Genomic DNA, 16,387 nt, shown 5'->3' on the forward strand with positions numbered 1-16,387 from the left:
GGGTGGCCCCACCCTCCTGCCTCTGTGCCCAGTCTCTGCTGAGCAGAGCGGGGGGGGACATGATTCTGTGCTGCTGCCTCTGGGTCAGGCGTGGGAGCTGCTGCCCCTGCTGCCGTGTGAACGAGCCTTCGGACTAGTGAGTGCCGCTGGGCTGGAAGCGACAGCGGGCTGTGACTCACCTCCCACCCCCACACACTCACCCCACAATAGACACTTCAATTACTGTTATTACTTCTTTTTACTTCCTGTCAAAATGTGCAAAGTGCACATAGTCTCTGTAATTTTATTCTTTCACATTTGGTCAGGATGACAGTGCTGGTATTTTAGCTTTCTAACTGGTCTGTGCATTTCAAAATTTTATTTCTGTCTTATGCTTAAATTCAATTCTTTGAGTAATGAGTTCTAAAATGCCTCACCTGTCCTGGCTGGAGTAATTATCATTATTACTGTTATTACCATATTGTGCTTTGTCATTCATTATTTAAAATGGTACAGTCAAATAACAGACTCTACATTTTGCATGTACTTACCTTAGCAGGGCTCATTTAAAAAAAAATTAGCTAAACTCAAAACTTTAGACACTGTGCAGATGAAGATCACTTATCTTCAGATTGTATTTTTAAATCTGTCTGTAAAGTAACTTACAATGTCTATGAAAATAAATACAGTTCCAAGTATGATACTAATAGCAATGATGGAGTGAAATGTTAGTGAGTCACCTACATGATAGTGACTAGTTAACACAAATGCCGAAATAACTAGAGAAATAAATTCCCATTCATAAAACAGAGAAAAAAATCTTTAATCCCCTATGTAAACTAAGTAAATATGTTTTCAGTGGAATGAAAAACAATTGACTAAAATAGAGGAGATAATGGCAGTAACATGGAGCGTGTCTGTTAGAGAAAGTAAGCAGATTTTATTTATTTTTATTTATCTCTACTAAAGATGGGGTAAAAAGTATCAACCTTGTGTTTCTGATACCTGCATTAAAGCTCCAGAACTGATATCTCAAGGCTTGGGATAGGGAATATCTTGCTGTATTGTCTCCTGATTGTTCTAAATTTACTTTTAAATTTAATATGTGGCTGTATTAAGATTATGGGAAAAGAGGTACCAAGTGGTAACAGGGTGAACAATTAGCAGGAAGATTAATTTTAAATAAAAATTTTTTTGTAAAGGCACCTGTTTCCAAATGTGCCTTAACCACAGGATACAGGTTGTGTGTCAATGCTAATGAGCTATAATCAGAATCACATTATAAAAAGGGGGTGCCCAGAGCAGGAAAATTGAGCTCCCTGTGGGAAATTCCAGCAGGAACCATCCCTCTACTGATGATCAATCCATGAGAGACACCTCAAACCCTAATACTATTGAACAGGATGTGAGTAGAACTAGAGTTGTAACTTTTGCACAGGCCTTTATAGAATGTCTATATGCTGCAGCTTGGGTATTCATAACCTTAACTGTAACTTCAATAAAACTTGTAAACCCGACTAGACCTTGTACCTGTGAATGTCTGTGTGGTCACTACCCTTGGTCTGTGTGTGTTCCTAGAGACTGTACATTTGAAGCAAGTAGCAGAGGCGACTTTCACTCTGTTAAGCTTGAAACTGTCGCCACCAGAGCCGACCCCGCGGCGGTGTAATGCCACATTACAAACTGCACTTTAAATAAAAGGCTGCACAATACACCACACACCAGGCCACCCTCACTTCTGCGCTGCTGCTGCTGGCGGTGGCATGGCCTTCAGAGCTGGGCGCTCGGCCAGCACCCGCCGCTATCAGGCCGCCCTGCCAGTGCTTAATTTGTGCCATGGCTGAGCTCTGGCACCTCTTTCAATACAAATTAAGCACTAGAGGGAGGCACCGGGGCCTGGACGTGACGGTGGGGAGCCCGTGAGGGCCAGGGGTGGTGGGGGGCACCAAAATACAAGTTCACCCAGGGTGCCATTTTCTCTAAGGCCAGCCCTGGAGCTGGGTATGGGGGAGGGGCACATCCCCTCAGGCCGTGGTTCTCAAGCAGGGGTCCCTGGACCTCTGGGGGGCTGCGAGCTGGTTTCAGGGGCTCCTCCAAGCAGGGCCAGTGTTAGACTCGCTTGGGCCCAGGGCAGAAAGCCCAAACCTCCCTGCCTGGGGCCATGAGCCCTGCCACCAGGGGCTGAAGCCAAAGCTGGAGCAATTAGCTCTGTGGGGGGCCCTGTCACATGGGGCCCCAGGCAATGCCCCTGTTTGCTACCCCCTAACACCAGCCCTGGCTTTTCTGTGCAGAAAACCAGGCATATGCAGGGCAGTGGGGTTTTTATAACATGTTGAGGGGCCTCAGAAAGAAAACAGTTGAGAACCCCTGACTAAGCCTCATTGGTGGGTGCCCCTCTTTACATCTCACAGCAGCCGCTGGTTAGTCGGGTGAGGCTCCAGCCCTGGGATTCTGCTCCCTTTACCTAGCCCCACCTAGGTGTGTTCTTTGCTCTTCCACAAATCAGAGCATTTCCACCTCATGGGTCTGTTCCTAGAATGGAAGCCACATATTAAACAAGTCCCAACAGGTTTGCTACACCCTGGCCTCCTCCCATTCTCCACCCTGTGAATTTCCTGCCCCGCTCCAACCTCTAAACCAGACTGCCCAAGCCTCCCACCTCCTGTGTATCTGCTGTCACTCTCCCTCCAGCAGGAACCCACCAATAACCCCCAATAATCCCTACCTGAATGGGATCCTCTGCAGCCATTTCCCTTCCCTGTCCCATGGGAGGATGGGATGAACCGGAGCGAGACGTGGGCGTCATTCTGCAGCCTGGCAGGATGAGAAGGGCAGTGGTGGAGGTTTCAGAACTGGCTTTAGTTCATTTCACATCACAATTCCCCCAGGCCCTTTCCCTGCAGACAGACATCCTAGACTCTGCCATGCTGGAAAATGCTTGATCTCTTTATTACAGTGTAGACCTGACCCCTCCTGCCAGGGGTAAATCCACAGACGTTTTTCAGCCTCCGCAGTAATAAACTCTCTGAACAAAATGCTAGAAAGGAGCAGAACCAAAGGGGCTGGGCAGGCTCCATAGGGGACACTGGTTCCTCCTTCCCCACCGGTGCCCCAGCCATGCCCAGAGAACGGCCACCCCATCTCCACCCCAGAGGGAGCTGTGTCTCAGGGCTCCCCCAAACAGCACCCAGTAACCCCCATCCCCTTTGGGGAATGACTCAGGGCAACAATTTCCCACCCAAACAAGGACGAATTGCTGCAGATGAAATGGGGGGTGGGAAGCCCCCCAAATACGAGGAAAATTTAAATTGATATTTGAGAATTATGGAGAAAATCGGGAAAAATAAGAGACTAGAGAGTCAATAATTTTAGGAAAAACGAGGGATTCTCCTTGGGTTTGACGGTCCTGTGTGGTGAGGGGAGAGAAAAGGGGGAGAACCAGAGAGACTTGTTACCAGTACTGGGGAGGGAAGTGGCACAGACAGGAGAAGGAGGCAGGTATCTCCCCCCCCCCCGCCCCCCGCCCGACTCACACACACTCTCCCCCTGGACTTTCCCAGCTGCACAGAGACCGTTCAACCCCCGCCTGCCCCACTGCCCTTCCCCCGCCTGCAGCTCCGGCTTCTCCCTCCCCTTCCGCCAGCCACACAACGGGGAACCCCCGGGCCCCAGGCTCTGTCCCCACCTGGATCCCAGCGGGGCCGGGGGCAGATCCTGCTGCAGCTGAGAACAGCGGCTCCGCTCCGGCTCCGGCGGCTCCAGCGCTGCTGGCAACACGTGGCCACCAGGGAGCAGCTGCTGAGCCCGGGCTCCCGTGTCACAATGTGCCAGAGCCCCGCCCCCAGGAGCTGCCCCGCCCCCGGTCTGTGCCAGAGCCCCGCCCCCCGGAGCTGCCCCGCCCCCGGGCTGTGCCAGAGCCCCGCCCCCAGGAGCTGCCCCGCCCCCGGGCTGTGCCAGAGCCCGCCCCAGGAGCTGCCCTGCCCCGGTCTGTGCCAGAGCCCTGCCCCAGGAGCTGCCCTGCCCCGGGCTGTGCCAGAGCCCCGCCCCAGGAGCTGCCCCACGCCACGACTGTGCCAGAGCTCCATCCCCAGAAGCTGCCCGCCCCCGGGCTGCGTCAGAGCCCTGCCCCAGAAGCTGCCCTGCCCCGGGCTGTGCCAGAGCCCTGCCCCAGGAGCTGTCCTGCCCCAGTCTGTGCCAAAGCCCCGCCCCAGGAGCTGCCCTGCCCCGGGCTGTGCCAGAGCCCCGCCCCCAGGAGCTGCCCTGCCCCTGGTCCGTGCCAGAGCCCTGCCCCAGGAGCTGCCCCGCCCCGGGCTGTGTCAGAGCCCTGCCCCAGGAGCTGCCCGCCCCTGGCTGTGCCAGAGCCCCGCCCCCAGGAGCTGCCCCGACCCCGGGCTGTGCCAGAGCCCCGCCCCCAGGAGCTGCCCCGCCCCCAGGCTGTGCCAGAGCCCCGCCCCCAGGAGCTGGCCAATGTCCCATCTCTGGGCTTTGTTCTCCTGCCTCCTTCTTCCCAGCAGCCCCCGCTCCCAGCTGCTCCTGTCATGTGTCTGCAAAAAAACCCCACTCCCCGGGGCGGGCTGCAGCGCTCGCTGGGGCTGTCTCCAGTGGCTGAAGTTGCCTCCCTCTCTGCTTTACCTGGGCGGGAGAGAGACAAAGAGAGGAGATGGTCCCAGGGTGTGAAAGCAAAATTAGGGGCCAGGGAAAGAAGGACTGTTTGGAAAAGCGGGTTTTTTGCGAGGGGGGAGGGTGATCCAGAGGGAATCAGAAGAAGTTGGGCAGCAGAGGCTCTGAGAAATTGAGGGGAACCCCCTGGGTGTCCCAGTGTTGGCCAGGGTTTGTACAGCACCTAGCACAATATGGGGTCCCGATCTCAGTCATGGTCTGTGCAGCACCTGGGAGCCCTGATGTCTGTTTCCTGATCACAGGCGCTGGGAATGGAGAGAGGGAAAACCTCAGCACCTGAAGGGTTAATGCAGCCCTGTGTGCAACCACCACTGGGAGGCGCTGCTGCTCTTATGAGGGGTTCTCTTAGCAAACAAACATTACAATCCCAGTCCCATAGGGTTTAGTGGTCAGGATTCCTGGTTTTCACCCAGGCAGCCTGGGTTTAATTCCCAGTGTGTGAATAATGCAGAGTTTTTGCTCAGAGGGGAGGAAGGGAATGGAGAGGGATCCTGGAAACAGGGCATTAGACAGTGTTGGGAGGGGATCCCAGAAGTGGGAGTGGGGGGGCAGAGCTCTGAGGGGAGATCAGGGAAGGATCCCAGCAGTGTGGGAAGTGGGCAGCATGGAGAGCCCAGGCCTGGCATGGGGAGTGGGAAGGGGGAATGTGTCCCTCTAAACTCACCAAGGGCAGACTAGGCAGGACTGGAAGAATTACGTGTTTGTTGGTAAATGTCAATTTCTGTGGAAACACACGACCCAATGGCAAAATATTTCCATCGATAATAATCAAAATTCACAGATGGGCAAAATAAGAAACATGCTGCTTGAGAATGTCCTGTTCTAATCCTATAGGGGTCCCTTCTGCCTTAGGCACCACCATGTGGCCGTTTCATTTCCCTCCCCATTTTCACACAGAGACACAATTTCCTTGGCATGGATCCACGAACAGCAAAACCTCCCTGTGTCTCTTGTCTGAGCCAGGGCATTCGATTCCATTGAAATCTTCTCTCCTGCAATGGCGATGGTCAGACAGAGGGGACATGTCCACCTTCACCCCCCGCCCCCCGGCTGTGAGATATTCCCTCTCCTCTTCATGCTGCTGTTGTTATTCCATGAGTCATCAAGGATAGAATAAAAAGCGGAGCTTACTCCAGGGTGAGGAAAGAAAGGAGCCACCAACTCCCTGAAAAATCTCAGTGCCCAGAGAAAACCTGCCCTGCTATTGGACTCACCGAGGTGCTGGCGATACGACGGGAAAAGGGACTGTCTGAATTGTCAAGGCAGCGAATGAACAATCTACAGCAACATCATTAACCACAAACACACTCTAGCCATGCTCCAGCCAGTAGGGAAATGGGCAGGAATTCTTGCTGTTCAGCCATGGCCACACGTACAGAGCTGCACAGCAGTGAGTGCGCTGGGGAAGCAATTGGAAATGACCCTTCAGTGAGAACAGAGCCATAGTGTACAAAGGCCCCTGTGGCTGAGGGCTTAGGGAGCTGGGCTGACACCATAGGGGTTTTTCTGTGGAGGTTTGATTCTTGACAGCTAGGCAAGGCTGGTGTATGGTGTCTCCATGGCTGCACTTTCAGTGTCTGATCACCCACAGTGCCCCAGGGAGCCAAGTCTAGACATATTCAGAGGCTAAGGACAAATCAACATTTCAAACACTGAGTCTACGTTGCTGCAGATCAGTAATGGAGATGCTCTATGCCAGGTTTTCTCAAACTTCTTTTCACTGCCACCCCCTTCTGCCAAAAAAACTTACTGCCTGGCCCTGGAAAGAGGGACCAAGCCCCAAGCCCCTCCACATTGGGGGGGGGGTGGAGCCAAATCCTGAGCCCCACCCCCATGGGGGAGGGCAAAACCAAAGCTTGAGGGATTCAGCCCTGGGTGGTGGGGCTCAGACTTTTGGCTCCAGCCTCAGGCCCAAACAAGTCTAATGCCAGCCCTGGTGACCACATTAAAACAGGGTCATGACCTTGAGTGGGGTGATGCACAGGGAGTAGCTCAAACCTCCAAAGTGCCTGGCCAGGGGCAGGACATTAGCACAGCAAGGGAGGGGTGTGGCAGTGACATCACAAAGGCCTTTTGCAGGACCTCAGACTATTGGTCAAAGGTGGTGGGGAGGTGGTGACCTCACAGAGAGATGCTGACGTCAGCCAGGCAGGAGAGGGGCGAGGGGCCAGGGAAACCTCAGAGACCCCTGTGGCTTTGCTTCAGCAAGTCTCCTTCTCCAGGTCTCTCTCTGAGGACTGAGAGAGTATTCGGGTTCATGGACGTGAGCACCAGGTGGAACCTTTTTCGAGTTTTCTCCTTCTCTTTTAGTGATTTTACTAGAAAACAGCCGTCCCTGTGTTGGGGACTTTAACCCCGACAGCGAAATTCGTTGTCTGTTCAGCTAGAGAGACAGCCAACACCAGCAAGGTCCAATCTAAAGCCTTTTATTGACAAGTGCACGCATCAACAAAAGGCCGCTCGTCTCCAGTGAGAACCAGGCCCTTTTTACAGCTTAGCATTAGCCTATATAGACAGTTTTATTACGTCATACATCACTCACTTGAGCAAAACCCACCCCCCTTTGTTTAACAACTTAAAACTAGACACTTTTAATATAGACACATGCCTAGACTTTATGTCGACAACTTTAGATTATTAATTATATCTTAACAACACCCAAAAGTTAGAAATACAGGGGAGTTTTTAAACAAACCTATAACTCAACCAAAAAGTTAGAATCTGAACCGTGGGATGCTAGAGTTCCTTATCAGCTCTTCAAACACTGTCCTTAGCACAGCTAATGGCATGCCAGCCATGCAATCCCTGGTTTATCTCAGGCTTGTCTCACGTTTTCCAGGGCTCTGTTAAACAATGCTACTTTTCAATACTTTTCCACTCTGGGATTATCCAAAACCTTTGCTAGCCTGATTTCAGTCAGGTTAGCATAACTGTTTTATCTGCTATATTTTCATTCAGGCCTAACACCTGTTTAGAAGGTAAGAGCCTGCTCGAGGGAAGGGGTGTCCTGGGCGTGTCACAGTTCGGATTCCAGTGGCCCCCCTACACTGTAAGGAAGCTCCCACCGCCTGCTCTGTGTTCGCAGGGCAGGAGAGAGCAGCATCCACGGCAGTGATTTGCTCCTGGCTGCCGGAGCAGAGCAGCGGGCTCAGCCGTCAGAACTTCCCAGAGCGATGAAAGGGGAGGGGCCCATGGCTCTGTAGCAGGAATGCAGGGCAAGCGAGTTCATGGTGGGCATTGTGGGATACTGGAGGAGGCCAGTTATGGTGATATAATGAACAGCAGCATCTACTCTGTCACTTTAAGTTTGCTGCAAAAAGCTCTAGACCTCTCATCGAAGTCGTTTTATTTTGTCAGCAAAACAGGGCTGTTTTGTCGCCAGATGTGGCATTGCAGTGTGTACACCAGCCACAAGCTGCCGACCGAGGTAGTGTTATGTGTTTTTCACACACCTGAGCAATATAATTCTGCTGAAACAACTTTGTAGTGCAGACCTGGCCAAAGATTCACTCACACACAACTTGTAAGGAAAACGTCACCTGCTCCTCTGCTTTGCAGAATCCAAACACAAGCAAAGCTTGTCAGGCCCCGCTGGCGATGGCAGGGAGTCAGGTGTGGGCAGACACTGTGTTTTAGCCACCCACAGGCACCATGGCGCGAAATGATTGTCTGCCATTGCTTTCACGGAGGGAGGACTGAGTGACGACATTTACCCAGAATCACCCACGACACTGTTTTTGCCCCATCAGGCATTGGGATCTCAACCCAGAATTCCAATGGGCGGGGGAGACTGCGGGAACTATGGGATAGCTACCCACAGTGCAACGCTCCGGAAATCGACGCTAGCCTCGGTACCTGTATGCACACCGCCAAATTAATGTTCTTAGTGTGGCCGCGTGCACTTGACTTTATACAATCTGCTTCCAAAAAACAGTTTCTGTAAAATCGGAATAATCCTGTAGTGTAGACATACCCTGAGATTAACAACTTTGGTGGCTAATTGAAAGGCTGATGGTTCAAATCCAAGTGAAGATGGAGATGTTTTTTTTTTAGTGATGAGAATCCAGTACATTTTAACAGGCAGAAAATCTCCTCAATGCTGGTCTAGCCTTATTGGGCAAGCATAAGGGGCACTTTTGCCAGATGCATTGGTGGTACAGTGGTGCGCATAGCTACTTTCCAAGCTGTTGACCTTCGTTCAATTCCCAGCCAATGCAGGGATGTGATATTTCCTCCCCTGGGAACTGGTTTAATTTCAGTCACATTGTATCAGTTTGTCAATGGCCTGCAGGTCATTCAACAAAGAAAAAAGGGGTGAGATTACACAATGAGCTGTTGGAGTTATCCTGGTATTACAATGTTTGGTCTATTTTTTTAAAAAAACTTCCTTTACTTCCCTCTCCCTTTTAGACTCAGAGCCTTTAAGGTCAGAAGGGACCAGTGTGATCATCTAGTCTGACCTGCTGCACCTTGCAGGCCCAAAGACCCCACCCACCCACTCCTGTAACAGACCCGGGAGGGGAGGCAGCTCTGTGCACTGCCCCTACCCCAGGCAGCACATGGAGGCCCTCTGCTCCCCTCCCCCCATGGGTGTGCAGAGATGTGCCAGCAGCACTGAGGTGGCTCCCTGCCCACTCTGCCTCCATCCCTCTGTGCCACTCCCAGAAGTGGTTGGCACGTCCCAGCATCCCCTGGGGTGGGGGGAGTGTCTCCATTCACTGCCCCTGCCCCGAGTACCAACTCCGCAGCTCCCATTGGCCAGGAACTGCAGCCAATGGGAGCTCTGGGGGCAGTGCCTGCAGGGAACCGCACACGGAGACCCCTGGCACGGCCCACCTAGGACCTGTTGCCAGAGGGTTCTGTGTACCGGTCACTTTGGGATCTGCAGTGCCCGGGGTAAGTGCCACCCCTCCTGCACCCCAACCCCCTCCCCCAGCGCAGAGCCAGCACCATGCACCCAAATTTTCTCCCAGAGCTTTGCTTGTCTTCCTTTCACCCAGAATTGTCCTTCTTCTCCTGGGCTGCAAGTAGCCATCCCTGGGAAGCCAAGAGGCAGGCACAAGATTCTGCCTCCCAGCAGCCAACCGCACCTCCCCAGGCTTTGCAGAACGAATGGTGACGCTCTACTAACCCCACTTAGCCGCACTGAGGCGCTTAGCTTCTGCCCTGCCTTCCTCAGCTCGACTTTCCTCTTTTGCCCCATTCCCGCCTCACTTCCTCCTTTGGCAAGTCACACAGAAGAGCCGGCCGCCATAGGCCAACCTCCAAGGGCAGAGGAGACCAAGCCACAAGGCTTCAAAAGGTGACTGGCCAAGATCCTCTAGCTTTCCCCTGCTGATGCCAAGGCTTTTTCTCAGCTCATTTCACTACCCTCTGTCATGCAGGGGTTGGGGTTATTGCAGGTGTTACCCAAAATTGGGCCAGCTAGTCAGCGTAGGGAACACTAATGACCCACCAGAGTTTGGCAGAAACCAGCACGTTTATTATCTTGATAGCTAAGCTCAAAAGAAGCGGGGGCGGGGTGTCACACTCACACTCCCAGGACTGGCACGGCACTGGAGATGTCAGGATTCTGCAAGGTAAGTGTCCCACAGTGCCGTGATGGATGGTGTGATGAAGGTAAGTCTCCCTGAGGCACAATGAAATGCAACACTGTGAACCACTGGCCAGGCGGTCCGGGCAAAGGGCATTCACTGGAGGTACAAGCTTGTGAGTGCTCTCCTGAGCACAGGGCCGCTCCCCTTTTAAGGACCTGCACCTCATGGCCTGCGACTAGAGATGACTTGGCTGCATCTGGTTGGTCACACTCCACCCTGGGCAGTGTCCATGCTCTGGGTGTGTGAGTGCTGCCTAATTAGCATCCCAGACGCCTTGTCTACCTGGGAGCTCTTCTGCTCTTCAACCGGCCCATTCATCCCACGAGCATTCCAGGGGGGAGCGGGAGGGGAAAAGCCACTTCACAGGCATTCAGAGAGGGAGAGGAGACAGAAGTGGGAACAGGGGAAATATAACAGACCTTCTGAGCATAGAAATCACTGCTGCTCCTACAACAGCAAGAGCCGGGAAAATTAAGCCAGCATGTTTCCGCCTGGTTTTGAACCATGGATCTTTTACATGTTAAGCAAACGTGATAAGCACTACACTACAGAAACTCTGTCCTACGGCTCTACTCCTCCCTTCATAAGACCATAAGAATGGCCATATTGGATCAGACCAAAGGTCCATCCAACCTCACATCCTATCTGCCAACAGTGGCCAATGCCAGGTACCCCAGAGGGACTGAACCTAACAGGTAATGAGCAAGTGATCTCTCTCCTGCCATCCATCTCCACCCTCTGACAAACAGGCTAGTGGCACCGTTCCTTACCCATCCTGGATAATAGCCATTCATGGACTTAACCTCCATTCATTTATCTGCAAAAAGAACAAGAAGTACTTGTGGCACCTTAGAAACTAACAAATTTATTTGAGCATAAGCTTTCCTGGGCTAAAACCAACTTCATTGGATGCATGCAGTGGAAAATACAGCAGGAAGATATATATATATACACACACAGAACATGAAAAATTGGGTGTTGCCATACACACTATAACGAGAGTGATCAGTTAAGGTGAGCTATTATCAGCAGAAAAAAAAACCTTTTGTAGTGGCTTTCATGGCCTTTGAGAAAGCAAGACAGAGCCTTGGGAGACCCAGCAGGGTTTATGGCCCAGGAATTGTTCTCAGATTCCACTGAGACTTCAACTCAGATTGCAAGATTCAAAGTCCTGAGTGCAGGCCCTTACACCATGGGACCAGCAGAGCACCTGTTGATTACGGTAGACTTCCAGCAGGGAGGACTCTGGGGGCAGGGGCGGCTCTAGGCATTTTGCCACCCCAAGCATGGCAGGCAGGTTGCCTTTGGTGGCTTGCCTGCGGGAGGTCCGCCAAAGTCGCAGGACCAGCGGACCCTTCACAGGCATGCCACCGAAGGCAGCCTGCCTGCCACCCTCGCGGCGACCGGCAGAGCACCCCCCGCGGCTTGCTGTCCCAAGCACGCGCTTGGTGTGCTGGGGCCTGGAGCCTCCCCTGTCTGTGGGGGCAATTTTTTCTGGCAGGGAGGTCTCAGTGGGAACATGCCTCTCTGGCCAGCCCTGCATTTGCTCAAAAAGTCAGCACCCAGCACTTTGCTGCAGGCCAGAGGCCTTTCTTCCTCCAGACTGTGAGGCCAGTGGACAGGTGAGGCAGTAGCACCTTCAGTCCCAGGCAGTAAAGGGCCCTTCCTAGGAAAGGCCATGTCCTGAAAAGGAAAAACCTAAAGTCAAGGAGAGTCCTCAAGAGATGCCTTCTGAAGATTTTGGGGGATATTACATAGAGAACTGTCTTCTTAGCTGACCAGTGACTTGAAACCTACACCCTCGGACTAAAAGCCTGGTGTTTTACCAACTGAACTAGTCAGACTCACATGTTAAAAAGGCAAATTTCATGCAGAAGAGAAATTAGTCATGAAAATGAGGGCAGGAAACAATACAGAAAACCTGCTACTCTAGCAGTCTTAGCTCCAGCCTGCTCCTCCATCCAGAGCCCTGAGGCCTTATTCTTTCTTTTAATATCAAATCCAGAAGAAAACACAGTTATACAGAAATGTCATTGGAAATACAAAAATTAAAAAGAAATAATGCAATACCCATCACTTTATTGTATCTGGGCCATTCCTGTATCAAGAGCACCTGCTAAGGTCCCTGTTTGCTTATGAGTAACCTGGACGAACTCATACCACAGCCTGAACATGAAACTCAACTGCTCCCAGGTGCCGCAGTAAAACCCTTTCCCTGCTGTGACGTTGCACTCCATAGGATTTTATGAAAATATGCTAATGACTGTGACTATAAAGTAACTGGACTATGCTTCATGCAAAAGGTCTCTTGTAAGGTATCATTACAAATCTTATAATCTATTGTGCGTGTTCATCCTATTTGTCTGAACGGATCATTCCTGTATCTGAAACTAGAAATATGAACTATAACTCTGAGGTCCTGTTGTAATGATGCAAAGTGTGGGCCATTAATAGTGGTTTGGACTCTTGATGGCTCCCATTAACCAGGACAATTGACTGGAGATGGCTCTGTCCTGCACCATCCGTGAGTCAGGCCAGGAAGAATGAAGGCTTGGGGGTCTCACAGGACATGTGACCATGTCACCTGGTACAGGAATCCATCTTAAACCTGGGGCTCTTCCCCAGGAGAGAGACAAAAGATTCCTGCCTTGTACCAAAGCTGTATAAGGGGGTGGAACTGAACAAACATGGCTGCAGTCATGAGACATCCCCTAGCTACCACCTGAGCTGGAACAAGGACTATAACAGGCGAAAAGGTTGGGCCCAAACTAGAAATAAGTCTAGTCTGTGAAAGAAGCTTATTGGAAGATCTCTGAGGGTGAGATTTGATCTGTATTGAGTTTCGTACTGTATTAGGCTTGGACTTGCATGTTTTTTTTTTTATTTTGCTCTATGGAGAATACAAACTGCACAGAGAAGGAAAAGTTAATGCCTTAGAAAAGTCTGTGTGTGTTAGATGGGTGGGAGGGTGTCTAGAAACCACTCTCCTCTAGTTTCTTTTCTCTGATTTCCCTGTAGATAATCTGAAGCAGGGAGCAGAAGCTGTTGCCTTCTCTGAGGTTTGAACTCAGAACCTTCAGATTATGAGACTGACATGCTGCCAACTGCGCTAAGAAGGCTTGGAAAAGCTTTTGGCTCAGTGTATATAGGAGCCTCCTACAGCAGTGACTGGGGCAGGGAAGGAGCCAGGGCTGTGGTGGAAGATGCAGAGAGCTCTGCTGCCCACAGACCTGTCCAGGCAGCTTTCTCAGCAGCAAAGAAATCAATGTGCCCTGCCAGTGAACAATCTACTGGAACTAATGGCAGCACAGGGGGGATGTTTCCAAGCTGTGCACCCACCTCTTCATTTTAGAACTTACTCTCCTTTTTCTAGTAGGACACTTTCCATGGGAATTAGGAAAAGCAAACTACACACCCAAACTCCCTCCAAGAGCTTGCTCCCTGCACCCTACCCTGCACCCCAGCCCTGACTGAGCCCAGAGCCTGCACCCAAACTCTCTCCCAGAGCCCAGCCCCTCTCCCTCCCAGAGCCTTAGGCAGGTGTGTGTGTGGGGGGCAGGACTTGGTCCCATTCTGAGAATCACCAAAAATTATACAAACCTGCCGCCCCTGTCCCGCCCAACCTTCTGCTGATGCACCTCAGCCCCCACCCCTGCAGGGTTTGAAGCTTCCATTGCTTAAATTCCAGGACACTGAGGGGTTTCAGCTCCCCTTTGCCCACAGGGAACCTTCACCCCACTCCCAGCCAGGTTCTTGTCCATGGGATCACTGTAGGGGGGCTGGGTCCCTCGGTGTCTTTTCTCTCTCTACGACAGGCCAGGGTGCACCCACGAAAGCTTATGCTCCAATACGTCTGTTAGTCTATAAGGTGCCACAGGACTCTGTCTCTTTTTACAAATCCTGACTAACACAGCTACCCCTCTGATACTCAAAAAGACAGTGTCCCCTGTTGGGTGTACATCACTGACCTCTCTCCTCCCTGAGCACTGACTGCCCCTCTGTTTCCTGGCCTCTCAGTCTGTGCAGATGGGACATTTCCCTCCAGTGCTGGAGTATTCGCCCTTCTCATCTACCCTTGTCCCAAGCAGCACAGCAGGTGGGAATCTTACATGTACCAAGGTGAGTTAGGAGCAGAAACCCCCCCAGACCTTCCATGCAATTGGCACTTGCCCCTCACTGAGCAGGACTGAAACTGGTGCAGGGAGACTGCTGGGCTACATCCCCTCTGGGCATGAGCAAAGCAGCAGGGTGAAAAAATGAGCCTGTAGATTGAACCCAGGGCCTCATACATGCAACGCATGTGCTCTACCACTGAGCTACATCCCCACACAGGTTAGGTAGACTATGGATTGCACTCAGAGCCCTCCTGTTTCCACTGCATCCAGTGACCTATAAGCCGCACGAGAAGCCCATTCCCCTCTCTGAGGGCCAGACCTGCTCTTCTGGAGGTTACTTGTTCATAGGGGTCACTTTGCAGCAGGGTCAGATTCTATGTGTGGGGCAGAGAGAGTGGGTGCCCTGGACTCAGGGTGCAGCGATACACTCAGCCCTCTCCCCTGCATTGGGTGGGGGGGTGCTGCCACCCCCTGCTGCAAGGTCATGGTGGGGGACGCTGTGAGCAGCTCAACATCTCACCCTGGTGGCAGAAGTGAGGTCAGGAGTTCTAGGTGTTTCCACCTGCCTGTGAAGTCCAGCTTTCCCCAGCACATTCACTGCGGTGCAATTGGGTCACTGTTTCCATGGCTGAACAGCAAAGAATCACTCCCAGTTTCCCTTCTATCAACTGCAGGATCAGCCTGTGTCAGTGGTTAATGAGGTGGATCTAGTTGTAGATTGTTATTCAGCCCCCACCTTGACAATTCACACAGTCCCTTTCCTGCTCAAATCCCCAGCACCTCAGTGATCCTGGTAGCAGGGGTTGGGGCCTGAGATTTTCAGGGTCCCTTTTACCCTCCACCTGGAGTGAACTCAGCTTTTTCCCCATCCCAGACAATCCATGAAATAACAACAGGGGCATAAAGAAAGAGGGGAGGGAACATCTCACGGCCAGGGCTGGATGTGCCTAGGGCCCCCTGCTTGTCCATTGTTTCCATGGAATTTGGCCCCCTGCTTTGCACAAGGGACAGAGAAAGATCTTGCTGTTCCTGTGTCTGTGCAAGGAAAATTGTGCTTCTGTATGACAGAGTGGCAGGAAATGGCCCCATGATGGGACAATATCCTGAGGATTAAGACCTAAGGACTCAGGCTGAGAACTGATATAATTCCACTCATCTGGAATTTAACAAATTGTCTTCCATGGAGCAGGGCCAGATCCAGCGTTTTTGCCACCCAAAGCGGGGAAAAAAGAAAAAAAAAAGCCACAATCAGCGGCAGCTCTATTGCTGCCACTTTTGGCAGCAAGTTCTTCCCTCCAAGAGGGACTGAGAGGGCTGAATTGCACTGAAGCCTCCTCTTTCCATGGGCCGCCCCAGGCACCTGCTTGCTGCTCTGGTGCCTGGAGCCAGCCCTGCCATGGAGACACTGGGACAATGGGAGAATCAGGAAAATAACATGGATTTCTTTACACTGCAAGTGAAGAAAAACTGAATTTTTTTTGTTTAAAGTCATTTTTCCCTGATTGGGAATTGAACCCAGGCCTTGGCAGTGAAAGTGCCAAATCCTAACCACTAGACCACCAGGGAAGGTGATGATCCTATTTTGCTTCTCTCTTATGCTACACTTTCTTAGGCTACTTTCTATCCAATTTCTGAAGCTGCTCCATTGTCCACTCCCTGAGGGGCTAGGAGCAGAGAGTGCAGGAATCCCTGTACTCAGGTCACAACCTGAGCCCAACGCAAGTCACTGAAACAAACTCAAATCATGCTTCCTCCAGCAGGATCACAGAGCCACACAAAAAAACCCCATGAGGAACAATCCTCCTCTGCCTTCATTTACTCCATCGCAACCCTCTCAGCAGCCGACTCTTGCGGGAAGGACTGAGCTGATAGGAGCTCTGGCACAGAGACCAAGGGAGGGGAGTTGCTCCCCCTGGGTGTGAGCTGATCACATTCTGACTCCGTGTAACAGGGCTCTGAGCTTTGCCATCTTGTGAGTTCTGAGTGCTGAGACCCCCGGACCCTTCTGCTGGGAGC

General features: G+C 51.9%; 2 non-coding genes across 2 annotated transcripts; both read right to left on the reverse strand.

The window, feature by feature from the left end:
- Positions 1-13,302: 13,302 nt before the first annotated feature.
- On the reverse strand, positions 13,303-13,375 carry TRNAM-CAU. Its single transcript has one exon. It is a non-coding gene; the product is annotated as a tRNA-Met (tRNA).
- Positions 13,376-15,865: 2,490 nt separating this feature from the next.
- On the reverse strand, positions 15,866-15,937 carry TRNAE-UUC. Its single transcript has one exon. It is a non-coding gene; the product is annotated as a tRNA-Glu (tRNA).
- Positions 15,938-16,387: the final 450 nt, after the last annotated feature.

This window comes from Mauremys reevesii, linkage group 12, assembly GCF_016161935.1.
Source record: "Mauremys reevesii isolate NIE-2019 linkage group 12, ASM1616193v1, whole genome shotgun sequence".
Taxonomy (NCBI): Eukaryota; Metazoa; Chordata; order Testudines; family Geoemydidae; genus Mauremys; species Mauremys reevesii.